The sequence below is a fragment of the Sciurus carolinensis genome, unplaced genomic scaffold (genome assembly GCF_902686445.1).
Source record: "Sciurus carolinensis unplaced genomic scaffold, mSciCar1.2, whole genome shotgun sequence".
In the NCBI taxonomy this organism is placed as follows: Eukaryota; Metazoa; Chordata; class Mammalia; order Rodentia; family Sciuridae; genus Sciurus; species Sciurus carolinensis.
Genome location: NW_025920416.1, coordinates 8,971 through 36,624, shown reverse-complemented (window position 1 = coordinate 36,624; position 27,654 = coordinate 8,971). Strand labels below are relative to the sequence as shown.

At 32.9% G+C, this 27,654-nt stretch overlaps 1 pseudogene; it reads right to left on the bottom strand.

Annotated features, from left to right (window-relative positions):
* Positions 1–229: 229 nt before the first annotated feature.
* Positions 230–26,772, bottom strand: LOC124975715 (cyclin-dependent kinase 17-like; annotated as a pseudogene).
* Between the last annotated feature and the right edge of the window lie 882 nt (positions 26,773–27,654).

Genomic DNA, 27,654 nt, shown 5'->3' with positions numbered 1-27,654 from the left:
TGTTAAATATTCTCATTCACTTAAATGTGGAATCTAAGGCACAGGCCAGTGATTTGGATAATGAAATTGATGTTTAAACATAGATAATCTTGATACCATGCCAGAACTTTTATTCACTGCTGTGGCTCTTTAAAATAAAAACTCTTTTAAGATTACTATTAGTATGCCCTGTGTTATCAGCTACATGATTTCAAAAGTATAAATGTAGTAATATTGTATCTGTATATATTTACCACTCCTCAATCATTGTTGAGTACTCTGCAGAACCAAGAGCACATCAGGTGGCTGATACCATAGTGTGACAAAATCACTTGAGTAGATCATGTGGGAACTGATATGGATCAGGCTAGTCTCTACTAGGGAAAAGAAAACAAAGAATTAAATATACTGAAATCCATTAAGAATATAGAGTATTTCTTAGTCCCTATCCTCACCATGACTCCATTCACAGGGACAGAGATGGCGACTCCATGGCTTTATGAAGCTTCAACAAAATTGGTTTTATGAATTCTGCTGAGTACATGTGGTCTTGGGCCAGCATATTATTATAAAATAAAACTAAATGCAATAATTCTGAGACCACAAAATTTCATTACTTTTATGTGCTGAATGTACCTGGTATAAGGTGTAGATGTTTAGTTTATCTTAATCTAAGTTAAAGAAGTTTTCCTTTTGTCCATAAGTCATAGTGCCAAAGTTATTTTCTAGCTGAAATTAAATTAATCCAAAATAGATTAATGACACTGAGATACATAATTTTACTTGCCACAGTTATAAACTTTTATCACTTTTAACCTAATTCTAACATTCATTTGCTCTACAATTTTTTTATTAAAAATACTGAAGTCATGAGTACATAATCCAGTTGAGTTTTACAAACAATTACCTTGCAGAAATCCATTCAAAAAAGGTTTCCATGGAATAGAAATTACAATGGATTCTGTACTCTTCTTGTTAAATGGATAAGTTTAGACTGAGAGAGACCTCGTTGCTTTTGAGTATTACTAATTGCTGTAAATGATGAAAAACATTTGTCATTCCTTTGTCAATTTGACATGGAATACACTAATTATCCAGAAATGAAGACTAGGCTTCCCAATTTTATCTCCCATTAGCACTAGTGTTGTTATCATCTCCAAGCCTCTAAATCCTGATCACTTGAAGAAGGAGCAATTTTGAAAGGTAGATTAAGAAAATAAATTTATTTTTACCATATATTTTATTTCAAATGAGAGAATTTTTTTAGGCTGAGATTACTATTACATATAACTTTATATGACACGTAACTTTAGATATCTGATTAAAATATTAAAAATATCAAAAAACAAATCAATACTTTACTACATTGGATAAAAATTGCATAAGCAATACCAGAAAGTTAAATTATGGCTAACAGTAACTGGAAGAATGCTAGCACCATTTTATTTATTATCAATTTTACTATTAATCTCCCAACTTTCAGAAATAATTTCAACAAATTATTTTCTATAATTTTGGTAATTAATAGGATGGAAGGTTGCTTTATGATTTATCTTTCAGATGGTAAGACTGAGTTATAAGGAGGTAAAGAACAGAGCTATAAATTTGCTTATCCTATAGGTTTCCAAGTTGCCAGTTGTAGTTCCCCCAATATTTTACTCTCCTGTTCCTGAGAAGATCATGAATTAGCATGATTGTCCAAATAGGTACCTGGTGTACAATCAGAATTTTGATATTGGTATGATATGAAATAAACAATCTCTCAAACTCAACTAACTAAATGTCCAATGATTCTACACAAGACAATTTTTATCATTAATGAAAATGACTATATTGTAATTCCTAGACCTCTGATTTTTACAGATCATGAAAGAAGGGTAGAATTTTCAGAAGGATCAAGAACAACTTACAGCATAAAGACTCAAACTTAATTGACCCTTACTTACTTGAAGCCCCAAGTGTATTTACAATGCATTAAAATAAATAACAAAAGCAACAAATTTTATCATATTATCTCATGGATAAATCAGAATTTCTTTTCTCTCTATTTTGTTTCTTTCTTTTCTTCTTTTTTTTTGGTACTGGAGATTTAACCCATGGCCACTTTACAACTGAGCTATTATTTTGAATCAGGGTTTTGCTAAATTGTTTAACAGCTTCCCTAACTTGCTGAGGCTGTTTTTGAAACTGCAATAATTCTGTCTCTGTCTCCCAAACCACTGGGATTGCAGACATGCAACAATGCTCCTGGAAGTAATCAGAACTTTTTACAGGCCTGTGAGAAGATAAAATTTGCTTTGCTTCCTTTAAAGAAGACAGAGGCAAAATTTAAAGCACTCAGAGTATTCCCATATAAAAGGGAATTGTTGATGGTTCTTGACATTCCTTTTGCATTTCAAATACTCATGAATGTCTCTCTGTCACAGCCATTCATTTTGTGATTATATAAAAGAGCAGTAAATGCAGTATGACAAAGAGAGAAGTAGGGGTGGGGACAATTAAAAGGAAAATAACAACAAACTATTTTAAAAATTCTGTATAATCTATGCAAGCATATGTAAATAACTTGTAATTTTTTAAACATAGGTGGTCCACTCATTTCCTTTTTAAGGAAGGAAATACAAATAGGAATTTACCATTCAAACAAATAGCAAAATACTAAGTGAAGAGAAGTATACAAATTGCCAAAGACAAAATCACCATTTTAAAAGTAAATTTTTAATTTATTACTGAATAATAACCTGAAAAACTCATACTTATAAAATTTAGTAAAATTTTCCAAAAGTGAAAGTATTGTAACAATTTGTGAAAAATTAAAAATGTAATTTTGGAAAACTGCATGGGTTTTTAAAAACTAAGTTCTATCAAAGTATTCTGACAGTAAAAAAAATTTCAAAGCTAATCTACAAAGTTCTTTCTTGTTCTAGTAGAAACAATTTACTCAAAACAAAAAGAACATCTAATTTTGTTTTACTTTCAAGTCCCTTAAAATCAGATTACATAAAATGATATAATTAAATAGCTACCAATTAAATTACTAAGCACATAATAAATGCAGTCATGGTGGCAAGCATATAAAGGGAACCCATTTCAGAAGTGGATTTTAAATTCTTGGGTCTTGGAACTCATTTTAAGTTCTTAAAAATTATTAGGGACCCCCAAGTATTTTTACTTATATGAATTACTGCTGATGTTTGCCATAAAATATGAAAAAATTAAAACATTTAGTTATGTATTAAAAATGCCTCTCATTAGCATGAATAACATTTTTATGAAATTTTTTTCCAAAAATAAGTTAAGAATGGTCTTTTTTAACATTTCAATAAATTGTTTAGAGTCTGTTTTGATAGAAGACAGCTGTATTTTGTATTTGCTTTTGCTTTCTATCTGTTGTGATATGTTGCTTTACTCCTTATCACAACATATCAATATATATAGCTATATGAAGAAAATCAAATCTCACAGATATGAAGTTGGAAAAGAAGAGAAATATTTTAACAGTATTTTCTAATTATTGTAGACAGTGTTCTTTGATATATTAGAATTAGATTAAGTTCTTTCTTTGAGGTTATATGGTAACCAAAATTATATCAATAAACTATTCATATTTTGTTAAAATTCACTGGTCTATCTTCTACTTTAAATGAATTTTTACCATGCATGATTCTACAATATAAGATGCTGATAGCTGGTAAAATATTTATTCTTGATTTATAGATTAAGGTTTTTATATATTTATTCAAAATTTTTAAAAACCTCTATTTGTTAATATCACAACTGACTTCATCAGAAAAGTTTCTAAGTAGTGGGAAGATATTAAACTTAAAGTAGCAGATCCAAAAATTCAAAATCTAATTTGTATTTGTAAACCTCAATTTTATTATTGGCAAGAAATACTAGCAGTGATTTCCTTGAAGTGACAAGCTTACTTTATTAATTTTTCAAGAAAAATCTGCCAAATATCTAAATCTGAATAACCACAATTTGTCTATTGGTCATATTTTCTAGAAAAAAATGATGTTCCTTGAAAAAAAAAAAGAGAGGGTTAGTTCATCTTGTAGCCAAATAATCACCCAAAATTTTTTCCTTGTGATAGCTATAGTATTTCTGTGGAGAGTCCTTGTGTTTTTATATAATTCCCATTTCATCATACATATACAACACAAAAATACTGGCCATTTACTCAAGGATGTAAATTTAATAAAATTAATGCATTTTACTTCTTGTCAAAATACTTTAGGTGTAACTGATACTTTTTCTTTAAGAATGTGCAGTGGTGAAGAATACTATGATATACTTTGGTGGCACTGCCTGAACAAATACCAGGAAACAGCAGTTTTATTCTTATTGCTTCTGGATCAACAGTGCAAATATTAACACAGGGAAAAAAGCAAATAGCATTTAGTGTGTAAGGTATAAAGCCCTTCTCTCCATTTACAGGAGTTTCCTGCCTCCCAACCACTTGTCAACCTGCGCTCCGCCTGTCTCTTCCATTACAGGAATTTCCCGCCTCCCCATCACCTGTCAGTCTGCATTCTGCCCGCCTCTTACATTACAGGAGTGTCCAGCTTACGCTGCCGTCATCTTCCTGCCTCCCACATTACGTCCTAACATGTTATTGGTCAATCAGTCAGTCTGCAAGAATTCTCCTCCACAATTGGTTCCTCCCAGTCCATGAAATTCCAATATCTGGGAGAAGCCATACGCCATCTTCTCTCTTTCTTTTCTTTTTCCACCCCGAACGTACCTTATCCGTCCCCATAAATAAAGTCTTTTGTGTGAGTTCTCATGTCTGTGGAGTGTTTTTCTGGGAGCTACCAGTGAGCCACAACTGAGCCAGCGACCCCTAACATAGTGTACTTCTGAAAATATGTTTTTACCTCTGTACACTACCTGAAAGGGTATCAGAAACCTGGGGTCCATGGGCCACGCCTGGGAACTCACACCTTTTAGTACTTGTTGCTAACAACCAATGTAAACTCCCCACAAAATTCTGTCAAAAATTGTTCAGTGGGTTCAGAGAAAATTTCCAAACTCACATGAAAGTGGTGACACATTGAAAAATGGTTGTTCTTTTATACCTAACCACCTGGAGGAATTTATAAATATTTAATCATTCCATACCAAAATCTGATACCTTTAATTCCTCTTTTTCATTAATGATAAAGTTCTGTTGTTTCAAGACTCAGTGTAACACCATTCTTCTGTAGGAATAAGTTAACCCATGCAGAATTTGCTATAGAAACAGCTACAAAAGCAAGTAAGTAAAAATTAGTTTTACAGATATCAAGATATATTTAGTATTTGCATAAGCTATGATAAGCAGAAAAGCAACTGGTTTAGAAAATTAAAAAAAAAACAAGAAATTATATCATTTTAAGGACAATGCCCAATGCCTTTTCCACTTCAAGTTGTTCTCTCAATTTTAGTCCATTGTTCAGTTTGAAACATCTATCCTTTTTGTCGACAGTGTCTATGAAAATATTATAAATATAACAAAATTTTGTTTTCATAGTAATAGTTCATTTATTAGAGAAAGCAGCCTAAACAGATGTATCCTCTATAATACTAAAGTTTATAGTTTGATTATAAAATACCAGTATGCAATCAAACAGGCACTTACTCCCTTAAAAAACAATCTGATATGGTTCAGTAGTTTTAAATGTGGCATTGGACCTGGTGGCTTTATGTAAAGTCTCAGGTATTACAGAGAATGGGGCTGCACATCCTGGCAAATTACCAGTTATAAAAATAACTCAATCAGCTTTTAACACCTACCTGCTGGATATTTTACGTTTACCAATTCCTACTCAGTTTCAAAATCAGCAGTGATTCAAAAAGGAGTAATGTACTATAGTGCTCTGAAAAAAGCAATTCCTATAAGGTTAATGGTAGAGGTTTTGTTGTGTATTGTGGTGAAAAGAGAGATGTGGAACACATCTTGATATTCTGGGGTTACCAAAAATAACGTTAAGTACTGAAGACTCAAGTGGTACCTTCAGTTCACTTATAGATGAAAAATAACATCTGAATACCAAGAATAAGCCAAGGCAACAGGTGATTAATGGCAGGAATGCCTCTGGTGGTTTTTTGGAGGGTTGCAGTAGGAGTGAACTCAAGAGCTCTCTTCATCAGAGCAATGGCCCCAATTCTCTTGCATTTTAATTCTGAGACAGGGTCTCATTAAATTGCTCAGGCTGCCCTCAAATTTGTGATCCTCCTACCTCAGTTTCCCAAATAACTGTGTTGTGGGCATGCACCACCACACATGGCCTGAATAGACTGTAAGATGTGACGTCTTCAGACTCCACATATTTATTTATGTGTTTTGAAAACTCTAAAGTTACTACTTGAATACACTCCTGTTGGCTTGCATTTGGGTTTCAGTGGTGAGCACAGTTACTTTTCAATATACTCCTGTTAAATTTTGTATTTGGAAAACACTAAATGCAATTTTAACAAACAATAAACTATTTTCCAGCTATTTAGACCTGACTTAAAAGACTTTTCACACCTCTGTCAAATGATGAGTATTAAAGACAATTTTTGTTTACAAATTAGTGCTAATATAAAAGTAGAAAAAAAAAAGAATATTAACAACGAGAAAATCTACAAATAACCTTCAAAACACCTTGGAAAGGAAAATAGAACTATGATGAAAACAATCCTCATGAAATGTATATGGAAATACTTTTAAAGACTTTTTCTAAAATTCTTAGCAATGTGTTAGCCATATGTTCAGATTTCTCTATCAATAACAGAAATGGGCTTACCTTTATATTTACCAAATTCACTATTAAAAAATGTAAGTTTGGGGGGGTTTCAAGATGGCGGACTAAAAGGAGGCTGCATTTCATGTTGCTCCAGGACGAAGGATTCAAAAGAGGAGATAGTGAGAGACTTGGGACCAACTCAAAGCCTCCGGGTGAGTCTCTCCCATTGGGGAGGTGTCCCAGATGGGGTGGTAGTCCCGGAACGCAGAGAACATTGTGAAGTAGAGTTGCTTGGCAAGACGTCCATCCCCCCGCTACAGCGGTAAACACGGACAACTGGGAACATCGTAGAGGAGGCCGCTCAGCACAGTGCTTGGACTCAGAGCAACCACTGGGACTCCGGGCGGCTGCCTGAGGAGGAGCTGCATGGCAAGCTGTTTGGACACAGAGCTATCGCTTCTGAAAACTGGGGGCTGCCTGGACGAAGAGGAGGAGCGCGGCGGGTCACTCTGTCTAGTAGTGACTGCATCAGAGCTACAGGTGGTTGCCAGAGGAGGAGCTGCATGGTGAGCTGTTTGGACTCAGAGAGATTGCTTCTGAACACTGGGGGGCTGTCCGGAGGAAGAGGAGGAGCATGGCGGGTCACTTGGTCTAGGGGTGACTGCATCAGAGCTCCGGGTGGCTGCTCAGAGGAAGAGGCGAGTGGTGAGTTGTTTGGTCTCAGAGGGACCGCTCCTGAACACTGGTGGACTGCCTGGAAAAGGAGTGTGGTGGGTCGCTTGGTCTCGAAGCGACCACTCCTGAAAACCCGGGGGGCTACCCTGAGGAGGAGGAGAAACAGGGCGGGTCACTTGGACTTGGAGTGACTGCCTAGGGCTATGGGCGGTTGGCAGGAGGAGGAGATGTGAAGTGAGTTGCTTGGACTCCTAGAGACTGCGTCGGAACACAAGGCAACTGTCTGGAGGAAGAGGCATGTGGCGGGTCTCTGGGACTCGAAGCTGTTGTACAGGGCTCCAGGTGGCTGCTAAGAGGAGGGGCCACATAACCAGGTGACTAGGTGCAGAGCGGGGTCCCAGGACCTAGGAGGCTTCTTGGTGGAAGAGCCGCACAGAGACAGGCTTAGGGGTGGAGTGAAGGTTCCAGGACTGCGGGCAGATTCTCTTAGGAAAGGCAGCCTAAGGAGACTCCTCTGTGAAGGGTGAGGCTCCCAGACCCAGGAGGTAGGTCCAGGCCCCTGGGAACATTGCAGAGGAAGGCAACCCAGTCCAGGCAGTAGTTGTAGATTGAGGGGAACCTCTAGGAGGAGAACTGACCAGCGAGACCTCTCCACTGGGTGAGTTTTCCCTGCCAGGTGAGGTTTTCCCACAAGGACATAAAACCAGACACACAGGTACAAACAGGCCATACCTAAGCCTGCAGCCTAGATCGATTTTGCATGACCATTGGTCAACAAGTGGAGGTACCTCTGCCCACTATAAGGTAATATACCCCACGTGAGGGTCACCACCACTAGACAGGCAGCTTCCTTGTGGAGCACCGCATTATCAACTTCCTCCAAGATTTCAGGCTACTGAAGGATAAGAGGGGATATACTAGCAATCTTCAGGGACATTATAAGTCAATAGAGGAAATCTGCAATATCTTAATGATCCACTGACTCCTGAACAATATGAGAAAACAAGGGAAGAAAATGCTCAAACAAATCTAGATGTTATATCAATAAAATCCAATGACAGCATGGCAGAAGAAATGACAAAAAGAGAGTTCAGAATGTACATTATTAAAATGAACAGAAGAGCAAACAATGAGATAAAAGAGCAAATGCAGGCATTGAATGATGAGAAGAAAGAGCAAATGCAGGCATTGAATGATCACACCAATCGACAGTTAAAAGAGCAAATACAGGAAGCAAAAGATCATTTCAATAAAGAGTTAGAGATATTGAAAAAAAACCAAACAGAAATTCTTGAAATGAAGGAAACAATAAATCAAATTAAGAACTCCATAGAAAGCATAACCAATAGGGTAGAACACCTGGAAGACAGAACCTCAGATATTGAAGACAAAATATTTAACCTTCAAAACAAAGTTGAACAAACAGAGAAGATGGTAAGAAATCATGAACAGAATCTCCAAGAACTATGGGATATCATGAAAAGGCCAAATTTGAGAATTATTGGGATTGAGGAAGTCTTAGAGAAACAAACCAAAGGAAAGAACAATCTATTCAATGAAATAATATCAGAAAATTTTCCAAAATCTGAAGAATGAAATGGAAAATCAAGTTCAAGAGGCTTATAGGACTCCAATATACAAAATTACAACAGACCCACACCAAGGTACATTATAATTAAAATACCTAACATACAAAATAAAGACAGAATTTTAAAAGCTGCGAGAGAAAAGAAACAAATTACATTCAGGGGGAAGACAAAATGGATATCAGCAGATTTTTCAATCCAGAACCTAAAACCTAGAAGGGCCTGAAACAACATTTTTCAAGCTCTGAAAGAAAATGGATGCCAACCAAGAATCTTATACCCAGCAAAACTTACCTTCAAATTTGATTATGAAACAAAATCATTCCATGATAAACAAAAGCTAAAAGAATTTACAAAAAGAAATCCAGCATTACAGAACATTCTCAGCAAAATATTCCATGAGGAAGAGATAAAAAACAAAGAAACAAATCAGCAAAGGGAGGAATTATCCTACAGGAACTGTCAAATAAAGAAGGAACCAAGTTGTGTCAAATAAATAAATAAAATTTTAAAAAATGAACCAAATGTCCAGGAATACAAATCATATCTCAATAATAACCCTGAATGTTAATGGCCTGAATTCATCAATCAAAAGACATAGACCTGCAGATTGGATTAAAAAGAAAGATCCAACAATATGTTGCCTGCAAGAGACTCACCTCATAGAAAGAGCTACCCATAGACTAAAGGTAAAAAGATGGGGAAAAACATACCATGCACATGGACTCATCAAAAAAGCTGGCGTATCCATCCTCATTTCAGATAATGTGGACTTCAAGCCAATGTTAGTCAGAAGGGATAAAGAAGGACATTTCATACTGCTTAAGGGAAGCATAAATCAGCAAGATATAACAATCATAAACATCTATGCCCCAAACAGTGGCTCATCCATGTATGTCAAACAAATCCTTCTCAATCTCAGAAACCAAATAGATCACAACACAATAATACTAGGTGATTTTAACACGCATCTCTCACCACTGGACAGATCTTCCAAACAAAAATTAAAAAAAGAAAACATACATCTCAATAACACAATCAATAATTTAGACTTAACAGACATTTATAGAATATACCATTCAACCAAGAGTGAATACACTTTCTTCTCAGCAGCACATGGATCCTTCTCTAAAATGGACCATATATTAGGCCGCAAAGCTGATGTTAGCAAATACAAGAAGATAGAGACACTACCTTGTATTCTATCAGATCATAATGGATTGAAGTTACAAATAAATAAAAGAGTAAAAAACAGAAACGACTCCAACACCTGGAGATTAAACAATATGCTATTATATGATGAATGGATACCAGAAGATATAAGAAGGAAATTTAAAAATTCTTAAAGGTAAATGAGAAAAATGAAACATCATATAAAAATCTCTGGGACACTATGAAAGCAGTACTTAGAGGAAAATTTATTTCATGGAGCTCATTTAATAAAAGAAGTAAAACTCAACAAATAAACGATCTTACACTATAGCTCAAAGCCCTAGAAAAAGAAGAACAGACCAACACCAAAATTAGTAGAAGACAGGAAATAGTTAAACTCAGAGCTAAAATCAATGAAATTGAAACAAAAGAAACAATACAAAAAATTGATAAAATAAATAGTTGGTTCTTTGAAAAAATAAACAAAATTGATAAACTTTTATTCACACTAACAAAGAGAAGATGAGAGAAAACCCAAATCACTAAAATTCAGAATGAACAAGGAAATATCACAACAGATACGACTGAAATACAAAACATAATTAGAAGCTATTTTGAAAATCTATACTCCAACAAAATAGAAAATTTCGAGGATATCAACAGGTTTCCAGAGACATATGAATTGCCTAAACTGAACGAGGAGGACATACACAATTTAAATAGACCAATTTCAAGTAATGAAATAGAAGAAGTCATCAAAAGCCTACCAACAAAGAAAAGTCCAGGACCAGATAGGTTCTCAGCCGAGTTCTACAAAACCTTAAAGAAGAGCTCATTCCAATACTTCTCAAAGTATTCCATAAAATAGAAGAAGAGGGAACCCTCCCAAACTCATTCTATGAAGCCAATATCACCCTAATACCTAAACCAGACAGAGACACATCAAGGAAAGAAAATTTCAGACCAATATCCTTAATGAACATCAATACAAAAATTCTCAAAAAAATTTTAGCAAATCTCATACAAAACTATATTAAAAAGATAGTGCACCATGATCAAGTGGGTTTCATCCCAGGGATGCAAGGTTGATTCAACATCAGGAAATCAATAAATGTAACTCACCATATGAATAGATGTAAACTCAAGAATCACATGATTATTTCAATAGATGCAGAAAAAGCATTTGATAAAATACAGCACCCCTTCATGCTCAAAACACTAGAAAAAATAGGGATAGTGGGAACATTCCTTAACATTGTAAAGGCCATCTATGCTAAGCCCATGGCTAATATCATTCTAAATGATGAAAAACTGAAAGTATTTCCCCTAAAAACTGGAACAGGGCAGGGATGCCCTCTTTCACCACTTCTATTCAATATCGTCCTTGAAACTCTAGCCAGAGCAATTAAACAGACCAAAGAAATTAAAGGGATATGAATAGGAAAAGAAGAACACAAACTACCCCTATTTGCTGATGATATGATTATATACTTAGAGGAACCAGGAAATTCCACCAGAAAACTCTTAGAACTCATAAGTGAATTCAGTAAAGTAGCGGAATATAAGATCAATGCACATAAATCTAATGCATTTTTATACATAAGTGATGAATCTTCAGAAAGAGAAATTAGGAAAACTACCCCATTCACAATAGCATCGAAAAAAATAAAATACTTGGGAATCAATCTCACAAAAGAGGTGAAAGACCTCTACAATGAGAACTACAGAACACTAAAGAAAGAAATTAAAGGAAATCTTAGAAGATGGAACGATCTCCTATGTTCTTGGATAGAAAGAATTAATATTGTCAAAATGGTTATACTACCAAAGGTGCTATACAGTTTCAATGCAATTCCAATTAAAATTCCAATGATGTACCTTATAGCAATAGACTAAGCAATTATGAAATTCATCTGGAAGAATAAAAAACCCAGAATAGCAAAAGCAATCCTTGGCCGAATGTGTGAAGCAAGGGGTATCGCAATACCAGATCTTCAACTCTACTACAATGCAATAGTAACAGAAACGGCATGGTATTGGTACCAAAAGAGAAAGGTGGATCAATGGTACAGAATAGAGGACACAAACCAAAATAAATACAATTTTCTCACACTAGACAAAAGGGCCAAAAATATGCAATGGAGAAAAGATAGCCTCTTCAACAAATGGTGCTGGGAAAACTGGAAATCCATATGCAACAGAAAGAAACTAAACCCATATCTCTCACCATGCACGAAACTAAACTCAAAATGGATTAAGGACCTCAGAATCAGACCAGAGACCTTGCATCTTATAGAAGAAAAAGTAGGTCCAGATCTTACATGTCAGCTTAAGACCAGAGTTTCTCAACAGGACTCCCATAGCACAAGAAATAAAAGCAAGAATCAATAACTGGGATAGATTCAAACTAAAAAGTTTTCTCTCAGCAAAGGAAACTATCAGCAATGCGAAGAAAGAGCCTACAGAGTGGGAGAAAATCTTTGCCATTCATACTTCAGACAGAGCACTAATTTCCAGAATGTATAAAGAACTCAAAAAACTCTACACCAAGAATGCAAATAATCCAATCGACAAATGGGCTTAGGAAATGAATAGACATTTCACAGAAGAAGATCTACAAGCAATCAACAAACTTATGGAAAAATGTTCAACATCTCTAGTAATAAGAGAAATGCAAATCAAAACCACCCTAAGATTCCATCTCACCCCAATTAGAATGGCGATTGTCAAGAATACAAGCAACAACAGGTGTTGGAGAGGATGTGGGGAGAAAGGTACACTCACATTGCTGGTGGGGCTGCAAATTAGTGCAGCCACTCTGGAAAGCAGAGTGGAGTCTCCTTAGAGAACTTGGAATGGAGCCACCATTTGACCCAGCTATCCCACTCCTTGGCCTATACCCAAAGGACTTAAAATCAGCATACTACAGAGATACAGTCACATCAATGTTCATAGCTGCTCAGTTCACAATAGCCAGATTGTGGAACCAATCTAGATGTCCTTCAGTTGATGAATTGATAAAGAAACTGTGGTATATATATATACAATGGAATATTACTCAGCCATAAAGAATGATAAAATTATGGCATTTGCAGGCAAATGGATGAAATTGGATAATATCATGCTAAGTGAGATAAGCCATTCTCAAAAAACCAAAGGACGAATGACATCACTAATAAGTGGATGATGACACATAATGGAGTGTGGGTGGGGTTAGTGTTAGGGTTCGAGTTAGGGTTAGGGAGGTGGGCAGGAATGGAGGAAGGAAGGACTGTATAGAGGGAAAGAGGTGTGGGAAGGGTGGGGGGAAGGGAAAAAATAACAGAATGAATCAAACAACATTACCCTATGTAAATTTATGATTACACAAATGATATGCCTTTATGCCATGTACAAACACAGAAACAACAGGAAATCCCATTTGTTTACAATAAAAAAAATGTAAGCTTGAAGTTATTTTTACTATCTACAGAATTATAAAGGTCTCAAACACACAAGATGGGACAGTCTATTTTCAAAATAGGTTTCTATAAACTGTTGAACTTTGGACAAATAAAATCTTTGAAAAGTAAAATATGCCACTCAGAAAAAAGAAATCTATAAGAACACAAGTATGTCAAGTGTGTTTATTCATCTAATAACTTCTGGGTTTCTCTGGATCTGATTGTTATAGCAAACTTCTTTAGCATTATTTGAATTCTTAGATATACTACAAAAACACACTTATCTGATTGTTCCTTCTGACAATACAGATAATTACTTCAAACAAAGCAATCACAATACCTATATGTTTCTGGTCTTACTTATAACCCTTATTCATAATGCATAACCCTGAAAATGCACTGTTATTGTATAATTTAATACCAGTTTAAATATATTAGAAGAGTTTATTTTAAAGGTGGCCTTTTGCAAAATGTACCCATCATTTGGATTTTTTTTTCAGAAATTTAAATATACCTGCAGAGACTTATTCTACACATGTAGGATGATCAGTTATAATGTGAAATAAAATATCAAAAATATTTTAGAAGACTTTTTAACATTACACAATAAACATACCTTTGCATTTTGCATACTCATCTTGTTCCCCCAGTCATCCATGTACTGTTTTTGGTCTTTACCCTGAAAAAACACAGCATTTTACTACATGATAACAGTTTTAGAATGCATGGCTCATTAACCTAATAGTAATTAATTTTTTAAAGAAAAGTGTTTGTCAGGAAAAGATACAGAATGCACCACTTAATCAATTTAAATGCCAATAAATAGAAAAACAATGGCCCTGGGACTGTTAAAAAAGTCAAATTTTCGATTACTAAAGAAAAATAAAATATTGAGTATTTTTTAATTGCTTACCAGATACTCAAGGACCAGAGTCAAAGATTTACCTTGGTGAACAATGTCATGTAAGGTTACTATGTTTGCATGTTTTCAATCCTTTAAGAGTGAAACTGTAAAACAGAAATAAAAGCCAATTTTTTAGTCTGTGGAAGGCCAGATTTATAAAATCTTGAAGTAAGTATGACATATAAACCAACTGTATATAATATTCTCTAAAGTTAAAAACAGCAATTTGCCAAGAGGATGAGTGGTAGAAAAACTGAAGGTATCAACTTTTACCTTTTTAATGATTTTGAGTTTGATATTATGATACCTGTCACCTCTAATATTATAACTCACCATCTTCTGCTTTTTTTTCTTTAATGTTAACGTTTTGAGCCTATGGGATTAATTTATATGCAGTTCAAGGTAAGCTTTTTTCTGCTAGGTTGCTAATCAGTTGCCTCGAACATTATTTATTTATTTATTTATTTATTTTTTATTTGTTTTGATACCAGGGATTGAACCTGACTCACATCCTTAGCCTCTCTGCTTTTTCTTTAATTTTTCTTTTGAGGCAGGGTCTAGCTAAGTTGCTTAGGACCTCGCTAAGTTGCTAAGGCTCGCTTCAAACCTGCCATCCTGCCTCAGCATCCTGAGCCACCGGAATTGAAGGCATTTACCACCATGTCTGAATCAAAACAATTTTGAATAATTCACTTTTTAAATAAAATGGTATTATGACATGTTTATATAAATTTCATTTATTTCTTATATTTAATATATGTAGCTAATTTACAGTTACCATGTTTCCCATATACCAATATGAAAAATTTCCTTATCAGGTATTTACTATGTCAGTACTTTTAATTACTTCACAGTATTTCACTATATTTTAAAAATATTAATTTTTTTCTACTGAATGTTACTTTTAGAAATAATTTTTAAAGGTCTAATTATATCTTCCAGTCATTATTTTAATTTGCTTTTATGCATTAAAATTACTCTAATACAGCTTTTACTGTAAAATAGGCTAAATAAATATACCTTATCTTATAGCTCTACAGGGTGTGCCTTCTTTGTGGTCCAAAGAGATCTCTTTTAATGTTACCAAATTCTCTGTCAGCTTACTTCTTCCTTTATAAACTGTTGGATACGTACCCTATAAAACATACTTTGGAAGAACAAGTTAAGAGTATCATAAGAGGGTAACAATGAAGAGTAATAAAGAGCCCTAACTCAATTTATCATTTCTAAGCATGCTGAATTCCATCTTGCAAAAAATATTCCAGTATTAGATTTTCTTATGGCAAAGATAATTTTCAGTTACATACACATTGCTTCCATTTTTTATAAGACCATTAAGTGTCTCAAAAGTATAAAACAATAATTTAATTTACTTTTTGTGCTTTAATTCAAATTAATATTTTGATCAATAGTATTAAAATCAAAGGTGCTTTCCCTGTAATGAAGACTGAAGGAAACTGAGCACACTAAATGAAAGAATAATTATACTGTTAAATCAAAAAAAAAAGTTTTACCCAGGTTTTCAAACTTATCAAAATCTTTTCACATTAATTCTTTAAAAAGGAAAAGAAGCTTCCTTATCAACTATTATTTTCCTTCCTGCTGTTTATTATTTATTACTTATATATTTTTACTTGTTACTCTTTATTACTTTTTTACTTATTATTTTCTTGCACTTTATTACTGTGGAAGATAGACTGTTTCTAAATTAGTAGCATTACAGTTAGTGACAAGTTCAAGAAAAAAAACACATTTTAAGAATTTCTTACCCTTCAATTAGATGTTTTTATTTCTAAATTTATTTTTCAGAAATTTGAACTCATGTAATTTCCCATGAGAATACAGGAGACTGCTAGAGGCTAAACAAACAGATGTCTATTGTGTTACCAAAAAAGCAAAATATTTTGTGTTTCAATAAAAGTTTTTAAGCCTATTAAAAATACACATTTCCTCTCAAGCTGATAGGATACATTCAAGAATTGAAAGTTTCATTCCTCCTAATTTTGTTACCTTTTCAGAGCAAGATATAATTTAGGCAATCATGTTCAAAATTTTGTATGGTTTGCAAAACCATACACTTAGATGATGAATGAGAAAGTCTTTGTTGTCTGTTCCTATCCATTTCCCATGTTTTTTGATTTTGAAATGGATATGTTTCAGATTAATCATGGCAGCTATATTTTAGCTTCTATCCATGCCTCTCTTTTGTTATCATTTATAATACTAAACAGATTGTTTTTAATATATATTCAAAATGAAAAATATTTACCTTGTGTTTATAATTGAAGGTGGGAAGTAGGCAAATGAATGGGATAGTGGAAAGGGGGTGGGAAAAGAAAATTATTTTTCATAACACTTAGAATTCAAATTTACATAGATGTTGTATTCATTATGTATCTAAAATTAGTTTTTTTTCTCATTCAGGTCTATTCTTTAATATAGAAATCTGAATCTTAGACTTTATGTTTGAAGAACAAGGGTGAGGTTAGAAATGTATGGAAAGCAGTTGGATAAAAACAAATATTCCTCACATGTATTAAGAGTTCAAGTTTCCATGGATAACAGACTCTTCATCTTAGATGGGAATTAAGAAAATAAATCCTAGAATGCATTTTTAGTGGAGGGAGTGACAAGAAAGGCTGATAGGGTTTATAAATTCATGGTCATCAACCTCAAGTGGACCCTCAGTTTTGCATATTTGCACTGTCTTACTCTAAACAACTAGTTGATCTCTTCTACATAATAGAACACATGCTGTAAACCTGAAACTCCCCCATTTTCTGAATAACAATCATAAAAATCTGTCTACAATTACTCTCTTCTTATCAATCATATTGCTCTTTTGTCCCATCTCATCTCAGGGTTATTGGAATATCTGTTATACCTATAAAACTCTTTTATATTCAGTCTCCCTTTCTGAATCCCATCCTTCCCATTGACTTTCTGTTTAAATAAACTTTCAATTTTAGATTAGAAAAGAAATTACAAAGTAAATACAGTGATTTTACCATATACCCAGTTAATCCTATTATTAGTAGAATGTTACTTTAATACATTTCATACAACTAAGGAACTGATATTGGTACATTACTATTTACTGAACTCCACATTTTAATCAAATTTCACTAGTTTTTTTACTACCAACCATTTTTGTACCAGAATCCCATCCAGGATATCATGATATATTTAGTAATCATATCTCATATTAAAATACTGGTTACTGGATTGGGAAGTGCTATGCAATATGCATATATAATTGATAATACATGGAGTATTCTCTTAACACTGTTAAACTAATGAGAAATCATATATGCTGATAGTCAGAATTCATCAGTTTTGTTGCATTTCCAATAATAGCGTACCCAGTACAAGTTTGATGTGACTTTTAAGTGTAACATCAATAAAATGAGTCTATATATGAACATTTGTGTCATTATATTAAATTATGAGATTAGGTACATTAGAAGTGCTTATTTCTTCCCACTGTGTGAATTCCTCATTCCTATGCTGATAATTTTTGTAAAAAAATATATATATATGACCAGTAGAATTGAGGTTATCAGTCTCTTTTCTGTCCCCACATGTCAAGGAGAAAAACCCATTGCTGTCAAATACAGCAATTCAGTAATTCTCACAGGAAGGGAAATGGGTGTTTGAAGTAATCTCCTGCTGTCCACAGTGTTTTTCAATTCATACTCACCTTTAACATGGCACCTGCAAAACCTCAGCATATTCTTCACCTGTTCTAAAGCTAAATTAGAAATGCATCTCCAGCTTATTAATACAGTTTCATGACTGTGATGCATGAATTATGTTGCTAGAAACAAAGCCACCTAAAAGTCTCTTGTTGCACTTGCTACTGCTTACAAACCACTGAATTATAGGAAGACCTATTACAAGTTGTAATTTATCTTATGCATATATATTTTTAGTGTTCATGTGCTTTTGCTGTAAGAGACATCTGAATAGGAATTTGCTGAGGCTGTGAAAAAGTGAAGTATTTTCTTAGAACAATGAAATATCAGAAAAATGATTATCTTTTGTCTAGAAAGCAGAATTAAGAAAGATTTTATATTATAGTAAAATATAAAGTTCATTGTATTTTTTAGCTACTCTGTGTTTATACAACTTCTAAAGTCTTAAAATATTCAAAATAAGGTGCAAATCATTGTAGATTTTGAACTCATGAAAGCAGGGATCATGTCTGTCTTCTTCACAGTATGCTCAGTACCTAACATTGTGCTTGAAAAATGTTAAATAAATGAGTTTTGTCTTCTGAATAATTTTCACTGGAGAGCATGTAAATAAGCTAGTGATTATATCTATTGTTAATCTTGGGTTCAACAGATACAAATGCAAGCAAATTTTTCTAAAAATTTCATTTAAAAATTCATTAATTATAGTAATTACTATTCAGGTGTGATAATTAAATCCTTAAGGTTGGAAATTACTAAAATGGGTATTGCAGTATGCTTTACTCTTTGCATTAGGATCTGATAGTTCACTAATGTAACTGCCTTTTGTTTGAATTCTCCACTTTCTTGCATGGGTGGAATTCAGTGGTGCTGTTTCTATTAGACACTGATTATTCAAATTTAACTTCATAAATACAGTATAATTAAATTATGCTTTTCTTTATATATAACTTTATTTTTAATTGGTAAATACTCATATATTTATTGGGTATAATGACATTTCAATACATGTATATATGTGCACTGAACAGATGAGAGTAACTGGCATATCTAGCACCTTAAATATTCATAATTTGTGTTTGGAACATTCACAATCTTCTCCACTAGCTGAAATACACAGTTAATTATTGCCAACCTGTTACTCTTAAAAAAAAAACAAATTTTTAGCATATTCTAATGTCATTCAATTTTATTCTCCAAAGAGTGGTTCTTTGTAGTCTTAAATTTTTCATGTACCCTTTATAAATCATTCCTTAAACTGTATAGTAACTTTTCACCTCTAAAACAATTAATTTATAGTCAGTACACTTATGCAATCTATTTTGTTCACTTGCATAATTTTTAAAGAAAACTCCATTTTTTTTGTCAAGATCACCACTAGACCAATGTGTACTTCATGTTAAGGACATTCTCATATTCACTTAACATACACAAATGAGTAAGAAAATTTCCCTACTATTCAGAAAAAAAAGGTTTAAAGGTCACAGCATGTCTTCTCATGTACTCTCATTATTATAGACAATGATTTTATATATTTTTTCATGACTCATTATTTTGTTCATATTGGCTTATGTGTGTTTTCAAAGTAGTGTTATTTTCTCTAGTAAAAGATGACGCAAAACTTAAAATTCAAGTTGAAAGTCAGTAGTTTCATGTTTGTGAATTTAAACACCTGAATTCCACAGATAGGTATAAGAAAATAATGTCATTTTATCATAGTTTTGTGAATCATGTAAACCTCACTTTATATATAAATTGAAAAATTGTTGGAATCAGACTTCATGTACCAGAGAGTGGGTTGTTGACCTTATTATCAATAAGAAATAAAATCTTCATATGTTTCTGGAAAATACTGTATCTTACAGTTTTGATTCATTATTCTGCACAGCTATTGGTTAGTAGAAAGCATAAACTTAGTAAATAATTAGTTACATACAAGACAGTACCTGGGTAGGTACCATATGATGGTTCTAAAACTTTATTTGTCTAATTTAATGTTTTTCATGAAAAACTTCATCTACATGAAGAAAAAAGGTAACAAAAAAAACAAAAAGAAGCACTTCTTCAGTCATGTAGTAATATACTACATATGACTAGAGTTTGAATTAAGCACCTCTTAGTTGGACTTGCAGTTTTCTACATAATTTTAACTTGGTGTATATCATTGTAACAAAAGGATAAAAACAATTTCTTTGTGGTACTTCTTCTACTTTTGGTCATTTCAAGTTTGGAAAGTTTATTGTTTTGTCTAAAATGGTAAGTGATGTCAAATCTAATCACTACATATCAGTTTTATTTGACAGTTTCAGAAAAAATGCATATTTGATTTTCTAGGATGGAGTACAATGTAATGTTTTAATAATATGCTTTATATACCTATAACAGTGAAGTTATGCATTATTTCCTTTAAATAGCTTTTTTTTTTGTGGTGCTGGGGATCAAACCCAGGGCCTTGTGCTTGCAAGGCAAGCACTCTACCAACTGAGATATCTCCCCAGCCCCTAAATAACTTTTTATTTATGGATATTAGCATTATCTGTGCAAGAAGTGAATCTTTTTTTAGATTATTATTGTATCTTCTACTTTTGCAAATGGATTCTAGAAAACAATTTTTTAAGAAAATTCTTATTCTTGGCTTCTGTTTACTATTTTTTTTTAATTTTGCTCTCTCAGTTTCTATTTTCCACCTGTATGTATTTTTTTTTTCAAATCTTTGCTGTTAAGTTTGCTTACATTTTTAAATTTTCTTTTAAAATATACATTGGATATATTGGGTTTCTGTGACATATTTTTATATATTTCACCTACCCCATTTATTGACACAATAAAAAATAAGCAATGAGTTTAAGGATTAAAAGAAAGGATTTGAGAACTCACTTTTAAAGCTTGCAAGGAGGGAAAAATGAGACTTACATTACTGGTTTTGGGTTTGCATGTTTCCTGATCTATAGTAGAATGTAAATTGGTTTTCTTTTTAATTTTATTTTGATTGTAGAACCTGAAACAAATAGCATCATGTTGGTTTCAAGTCTCCATAGGAATTCAAAGATTGGATAAAAAATTATTTTTTGATTTATTTAAAAGAAAAAAATCAGATAGTAATTTTTACAAGATTCTTTAGTGTCTTAAAATCCAAAAATTTAGTTTAAAATTTGGGGTCTTAAAATAAAACAAGGTATTCACTGCAGACCATTTTCCAATCCTTATGTACGGTATGTTGACTATTTCAATTATGAAATAGGGTAAAACTAATCTTTGGTATACTTCTGACTCTTTCAATATTCCAACATCAAGTATATTTTGAAACTTGATAGATGTTTGACAATTTGACTGTAACCAACTGTTTCCATTTTTAAAAACTGTAAAATTGGAGAGCTTTAGAAGTTGAGTAAGAGATGAAATTTTATATTTATCATAGTTTTACTTGCAGTCAGAAATTGGGCTTGGGAAAATGGAAACCTACATAAAATTGGGAAAGTTGGGAAAGGCTAATCACTAAGCATTCACAATAGGGTTTCACATAGACTGCAAGAGACAACTCTTTTTTATTATTGTAAACAAATGGGATACATGTTGTTTCTCTGTTTGTACATGGAGTAAAGGCATACCATTTTTGTAATCATAAATTTACATAGGGTAATGTTGGTTGATTCATTCTGTTATTTTTTCCTTTCCCCCCACCCCTCCTACCCCTCTTTTCCCTCTATACAGTCCTTCCTTCCCCCATTCTTGTCCCCCTCCCTAACACTAAAACTAACCCCTCCCACGCCCCATTATGTGTCATCATCCACTTATCAGCAAGATCATTCTTCCTTTGGCTTTTTGAGAATGACTTATCTCACTTAGCATGATATTCTCGAATTTTATCCATTTGCCTGCAAATGCCATAATTTTATCATTCTTTATGGCTGAGTTATATTCCATTGTATATATATGCCACAGTTTCTTTATCCATTCATCAATGAAGGGCATTTAGGTTGGTTCCATAATCTGGCTATGGTGAATTGAGCAGCAATGAACTTTGATGTGGCTGTATCTCTGTAGTATGCTGATTTTAAGTCCTTTGGGTATAGGCCAAGGAGTGGGATAGCTGGGTCAAATGGTGGTTCCATTCCAAGTTTTCTAAGGAATCTCCATACTGCTTTCCAGAGTGGCTGCACTAATTTGCAACCCCAGCAGCAATGTATGAGTGTACCTTTTTCCCCACATCCTCGCCAACACCTGTTGTTTGCTTGTATTCTTGATAATCGCCATTCTAATTGGGGTGAGATGGAATCTTAGGGTGGTTTTGATTTGCATTTCTCTTATTACTAGAGATGTTGAACATTTTTCCATATGTTTGTTGACTGCTTGTAGGTCTTCTTCTGTGAAGTTTTTGTTCATTTCATTAGACCATTTGTCAATTGGGTTATTTGTAATCTTGGTGTAGAGTTTTTTGAGTTCTTTATAGATTCTGGAGATTAGTGCTCTATCTGAAGTATGATTGGCAAAGATTTTCTCCCATTCTGTAGGCTCTTTCTTCACATTGCTGATAGTTTTCTTTGCTGAGAGAAAGCTTTTTAGTTTGAATCTATCCCAGTTGTTGATTCTTGCTTTTATTTCTTGTGCTATGGGAGTCCTGTTGAGGAAGTCTGGTCCTAAGCCGACATGTTGAAGATCTGGACCTACTTTTTCTTCTATAAGATGCAGGGTCTCTGGTCTGATTCTGAGGTCCTTAATCCATTTTGAGTTTAGTTTCGTGCATGGTGAGAGATATGGGTTTAGTTTCATTCTGTTGCATATGGATTTCCAATTTTCCCAGCACCATTTGTTGAAGAGGCTATCTTTTCTCCATTGCATATTTTTGGCACCTTGAGACAACTCTTTTCAAATGACAGCTTTGAAAACTGCATATAGGGGACAGAGCTCATTGATAGAGCACTTACTTAGTATGCTGGAGACCCTAGGATTGATAATCTCCCCAAAAGCAATCACATGATATCAAATCATTCTTTCCCTCCCAGTAAGAACAAACATAATTCAGAATTCATCTAAGTACAAATCTTTTATAAAAATTGATCACCAAAGAAAACTTTTGACCAGAAAATCAAGTGGCAAAATATATTTTAAGTGTTTTAAGCCATGAGGTGCAAAACTATGGTAATCACAGACATGTACCGAGATCAAGTTGTTATACTCTGTCAATGTGCTCAGAGTGTACACAGAATAAAGTAATTATACACTTTAGATTGTCTAATCAAAACAGAAGCTTTGTGAATAAAAATAAATCCCATTATTTAATATATGGAAAGGAGAGAAACAACTGTGAGAACCTCAGAAGTCATCATCAATTGTTCCTCCCTCAGACACAAATTTCAGCTGGGTACCAGGTCCTATTTTCTCTCAGCATGACCTCAAGGGTATGTGTTCTACTTTCTATTTCCATATGATGGTCACAGCATGCCTAATTTGGAATAAATTTCTAATTCATCTATATGCCTTTTACCTATCTCTCCCTATAGTTCATTATCTTTACTTTTCCTGAAGCTATTATTTGAAAGCAAAAAGAGGGTAAAACTAATCTTTGGTATAAAGGAGACAGGGATCATGGCTACAGGTGAGGGATATTAAATGAAAAGAAAGGAAACAGAAGGAGCTTTCTGAGATTTGTAAAATTTTATTCAACTGCATACTACTCATATGGTATGTTAACATTGGAGATACTCATTGAGTTGTAGGGTGATGGTTTGGGTACTTCACTGGATAATCCATATATATTAACAAATTTTCATTGTATCTAGTACAGTACATCCAAGAAGATATATGTGGTACATATTCTGCATATCTAGCATATATCAATAAAATTTACCAAAAATAAACTCTAACATAGGTTAAATTACATTCCAATATGCATGCATGTTACAGGTTCCAATAAACACTTAAGATTGGAAATAATAAAACCCAGAAGGTTTACATAATATTAAGATAAGGGCTGGTGTTTTAGTTCATTGACAGAGCTTACCTGCTTGTGCAAATTTGGGGGTTCAATTCCCATAACTGCCAAAATTTTAAAAGGTTTACATTCAGATAATAGAAAAAGCAGATCTGGTGATGCAGGTAGGAGAACAAAAAAGGAAAGCTCTATGAGACCACCAGCTCAATGGTTGATCAAATGGTGGCTTGTTGATCTGCAAATTTTCAGATATCCATCAGGTTTCTGATACCTGTAGGTAGGAAAATCATTTCTCTAAACCTGCAAAAAGAAAAAAAAGTAATAAAAACCCAAAAAGACAGGGAATTTGACTTTTGATTCATGTACTTTAGTATTTTGTAGCAAAAAATTGCTAAATTTAAGCACAATTTAAAAGTTACCTACATTGATTATATATAATGTATTGAAGGCAAAATATTTACTACAGTAAGCAGAAGTATATGATGAAGTTTTACAGAAATGATATAAGACAAATTAGGCTCAGTTATTTTTGGAGTCATGACATTAGTAAATTTATCTTGGATTTACTTTGAAAGTATTACACCATATGGTAGGAACAGGCAGATACAACAACATGTGATCAATATAAATAATTAAACAAGTAGATATCATTATTTTAAATAAAACATGTGAAAGAAAATTAAAATTTTCTTTTTGCTGTTAATAGAAGTACAAGTTGTTCTATTTCATTTAGCTATAGAATGTGAGCTGAGACAAACTTCAAGAAGAAACTTGACTCTATCATCACATCAAGAAATGTAAATTCTATAAAAAGAAATCCTTTTATAATAAAATCATGAAAAACAAAAGCAATAAGAAGGAAACTGTGTAAATATTTACTGAGAGATAAAAGACTTAAATATAGATATATACCATATTCCAAATTATTAGCCTAAAGAATGCAACAATAGTGGTTATTACCATATTAATTTTAATATTTTATATAACAAAATCAAATACCATGATTGTTTTTGCCAAAAACAATGAAACTCATCTAGAACAATAAACAAAAAAAATTTCCAAAAATATTCTTGAATAAGAGTACATGCTCTTCAAATTACATGGGGTTATGTCCTGATAAACCAACTTGAAGATGAAAATATCATTAAGTTGGAAATGCATTTAAATATACCTAACTCACTGAATATCACAATTTAGCAACACAGAACCCTGTAGAATACTGTAGTTTAGTTCTGTGGCTTCATGGCTAACTGTGAGTTGTGATATTGCATCACAAAGTAGTATCATACTGTATATTGCCAGTCAGTAAAATAATCAAAATTCAAAATGTGAAGTATGGGTTCTTATAAATGCATATTGATTTTTCAGCATTGTAAAGTTGAAATCATCAGTTAGGTCATGATGAATCAGAAATACATCATGTGTATATGTGCAAAGGGAGGAATGAAAAAAATGAATTGTTCTACATACTAAAATGAATTAAACTAAAAATATATATATAATCTATAGCATGTCACCTCTGGCAGGAAAATATATATTTCAATGAAAGAATTAGATGATCTACATATAGACCCAAATGACAACATCTTTTATATCTGTGATACAATCACATATATTATAAAGAAAACTAAGGATAATTTTATTATTATTTTGATATATCTATATAATTACACAAATATCAAGGTGATCAAGAGTTGAAAGTGTTAATTTATTATAGAGAACACTGATATTGTTTTTTCTTAACTCAATCTTTTAACAATAAAAATATAATCATCCAGCTGGACAGACACTCTAATCTTCATTGCCTCTACAGCTACAAGGAAAGAAACAAACTTCTACTTTTAAAGATTTTTTGTAGAAAAATGTTAATATACAGTACATAATGAAATATAATAATCATAAATTCTGTCTTCAAAGTTATAATATCCCATTGATAAAAAAAGAAATATGTTACATAACTTACATGGAGAAATAATTTACTACATACAATAGGGATTTCTAGGTGCCATGAAACACAAAGGAAATGATACTGATACTTATAAAGCAAGGGGGAGTGCTTGCCTTGCAAGCACAAGGCCCTGGGTTCAATCCCCAGCACCACCAAAAAAATAAAAGGAAACATAAAGCAAGGGGGAAAAAAGCTGGTGTCTATTTTTCTCTCTTAAAATCCAAATATGTAGTATCCAAATGAATCTCAAAGAGATATAACTGTAATCAAAATTTCTGAAAAGAGGACTTTGCTAAGGCCCTCTCAAAATGATGTCAGTCTAGATTTCTGGAATTTAAAAAATTAGTTTTCCTCAGCAGGGAACTACAAATGAACATTCTGTATTTTGTAGAATATAGAATACTATGATTAATGTGTACTTGCCTTGGAATAATATTTAGGAAAAAGGAAATATTAAGAATACAACTCACTGATATAATTATAACAACTCTCTTCATGATAATTTTCAAATTGATTTATTTGCTTGATATATATATGTATACATATATGTGTGTGTGTTTATTTATATACAAAAACACACATATAAATGTATATATATTTTAAAGTGTTACCTCCATTGAGATCCATCTATGATTATAATTTCTGAGACAAACATCGGTAGGTGACTGGACTTCATCAGATGACTTCCCAGAAGCTTGTTCACTCTCAATATGTGATCCCATTTTTGGATATTTGTGAACAATATCTATATTGGAAAAAGAGACAATGTTTAATTTAATGAATACTTATTTTATCCTACTATGTAATTATCATTGCAGGTAAAATAGAAAACCAACATACAAAAATCAGAGCATAACATTCTTTTATAGTCAGGTGCATATGTTTGCAGTTAAGAGATCAAAACATTAACTCAGAAGTCTTCAAATAGGAAGTACTAAAAAATCCTTTTACACTCTTGGATTATAAACATTATGAAAGAACTTACATTCAAGTCATTATCCAGAGTTGAATAAAAATTACAGCCTGGAAATATACATTTAAACTTTTAATGAATAATAGTTATGTAAAAATAGTATTTTAAAAATTTAACTCAAGGGTTTCTTACCAAATCAATATTAAAATTTACCTTATTTCTGTATTTTTTGTCTTGGTAAAATACTAAAAAAAAGTCCAATTCATATTCATAAGCAGTTGCAAATGAAAATGGAATACACTTCTATTATAAAGAGATTCTGTAGAAATATTATTCTCCAGAATGACATCTAGACAAAAATTTAACTTGGCAGCAAAAATCATTGTATTAGTGATTGATTCCTAATCTCTTAAAATTTGATATCAGATATACCTACAGTAACAATTTTTTTCTGTCACAATTAAAAAATGTTAAAGAATTTAAACATGCCTTATATTTCTGGCAACATCTGAAAATTTTCCTACCTCAATGAATTTTAGATCAAAATATAATGCTTAAATATATAAAGGTGGTTGCAAGAATGTATAGGCAATACCCAGAAAGCAAATTTAACAAAGAGAGAACTGAAAGTCAAGAGCTCCTAAGCATAGACAGACTGTCACTTTCTTGGTAGGGGTTTCTGATACTGGCAGGAAAGTGCTTGGGTTTAGATGC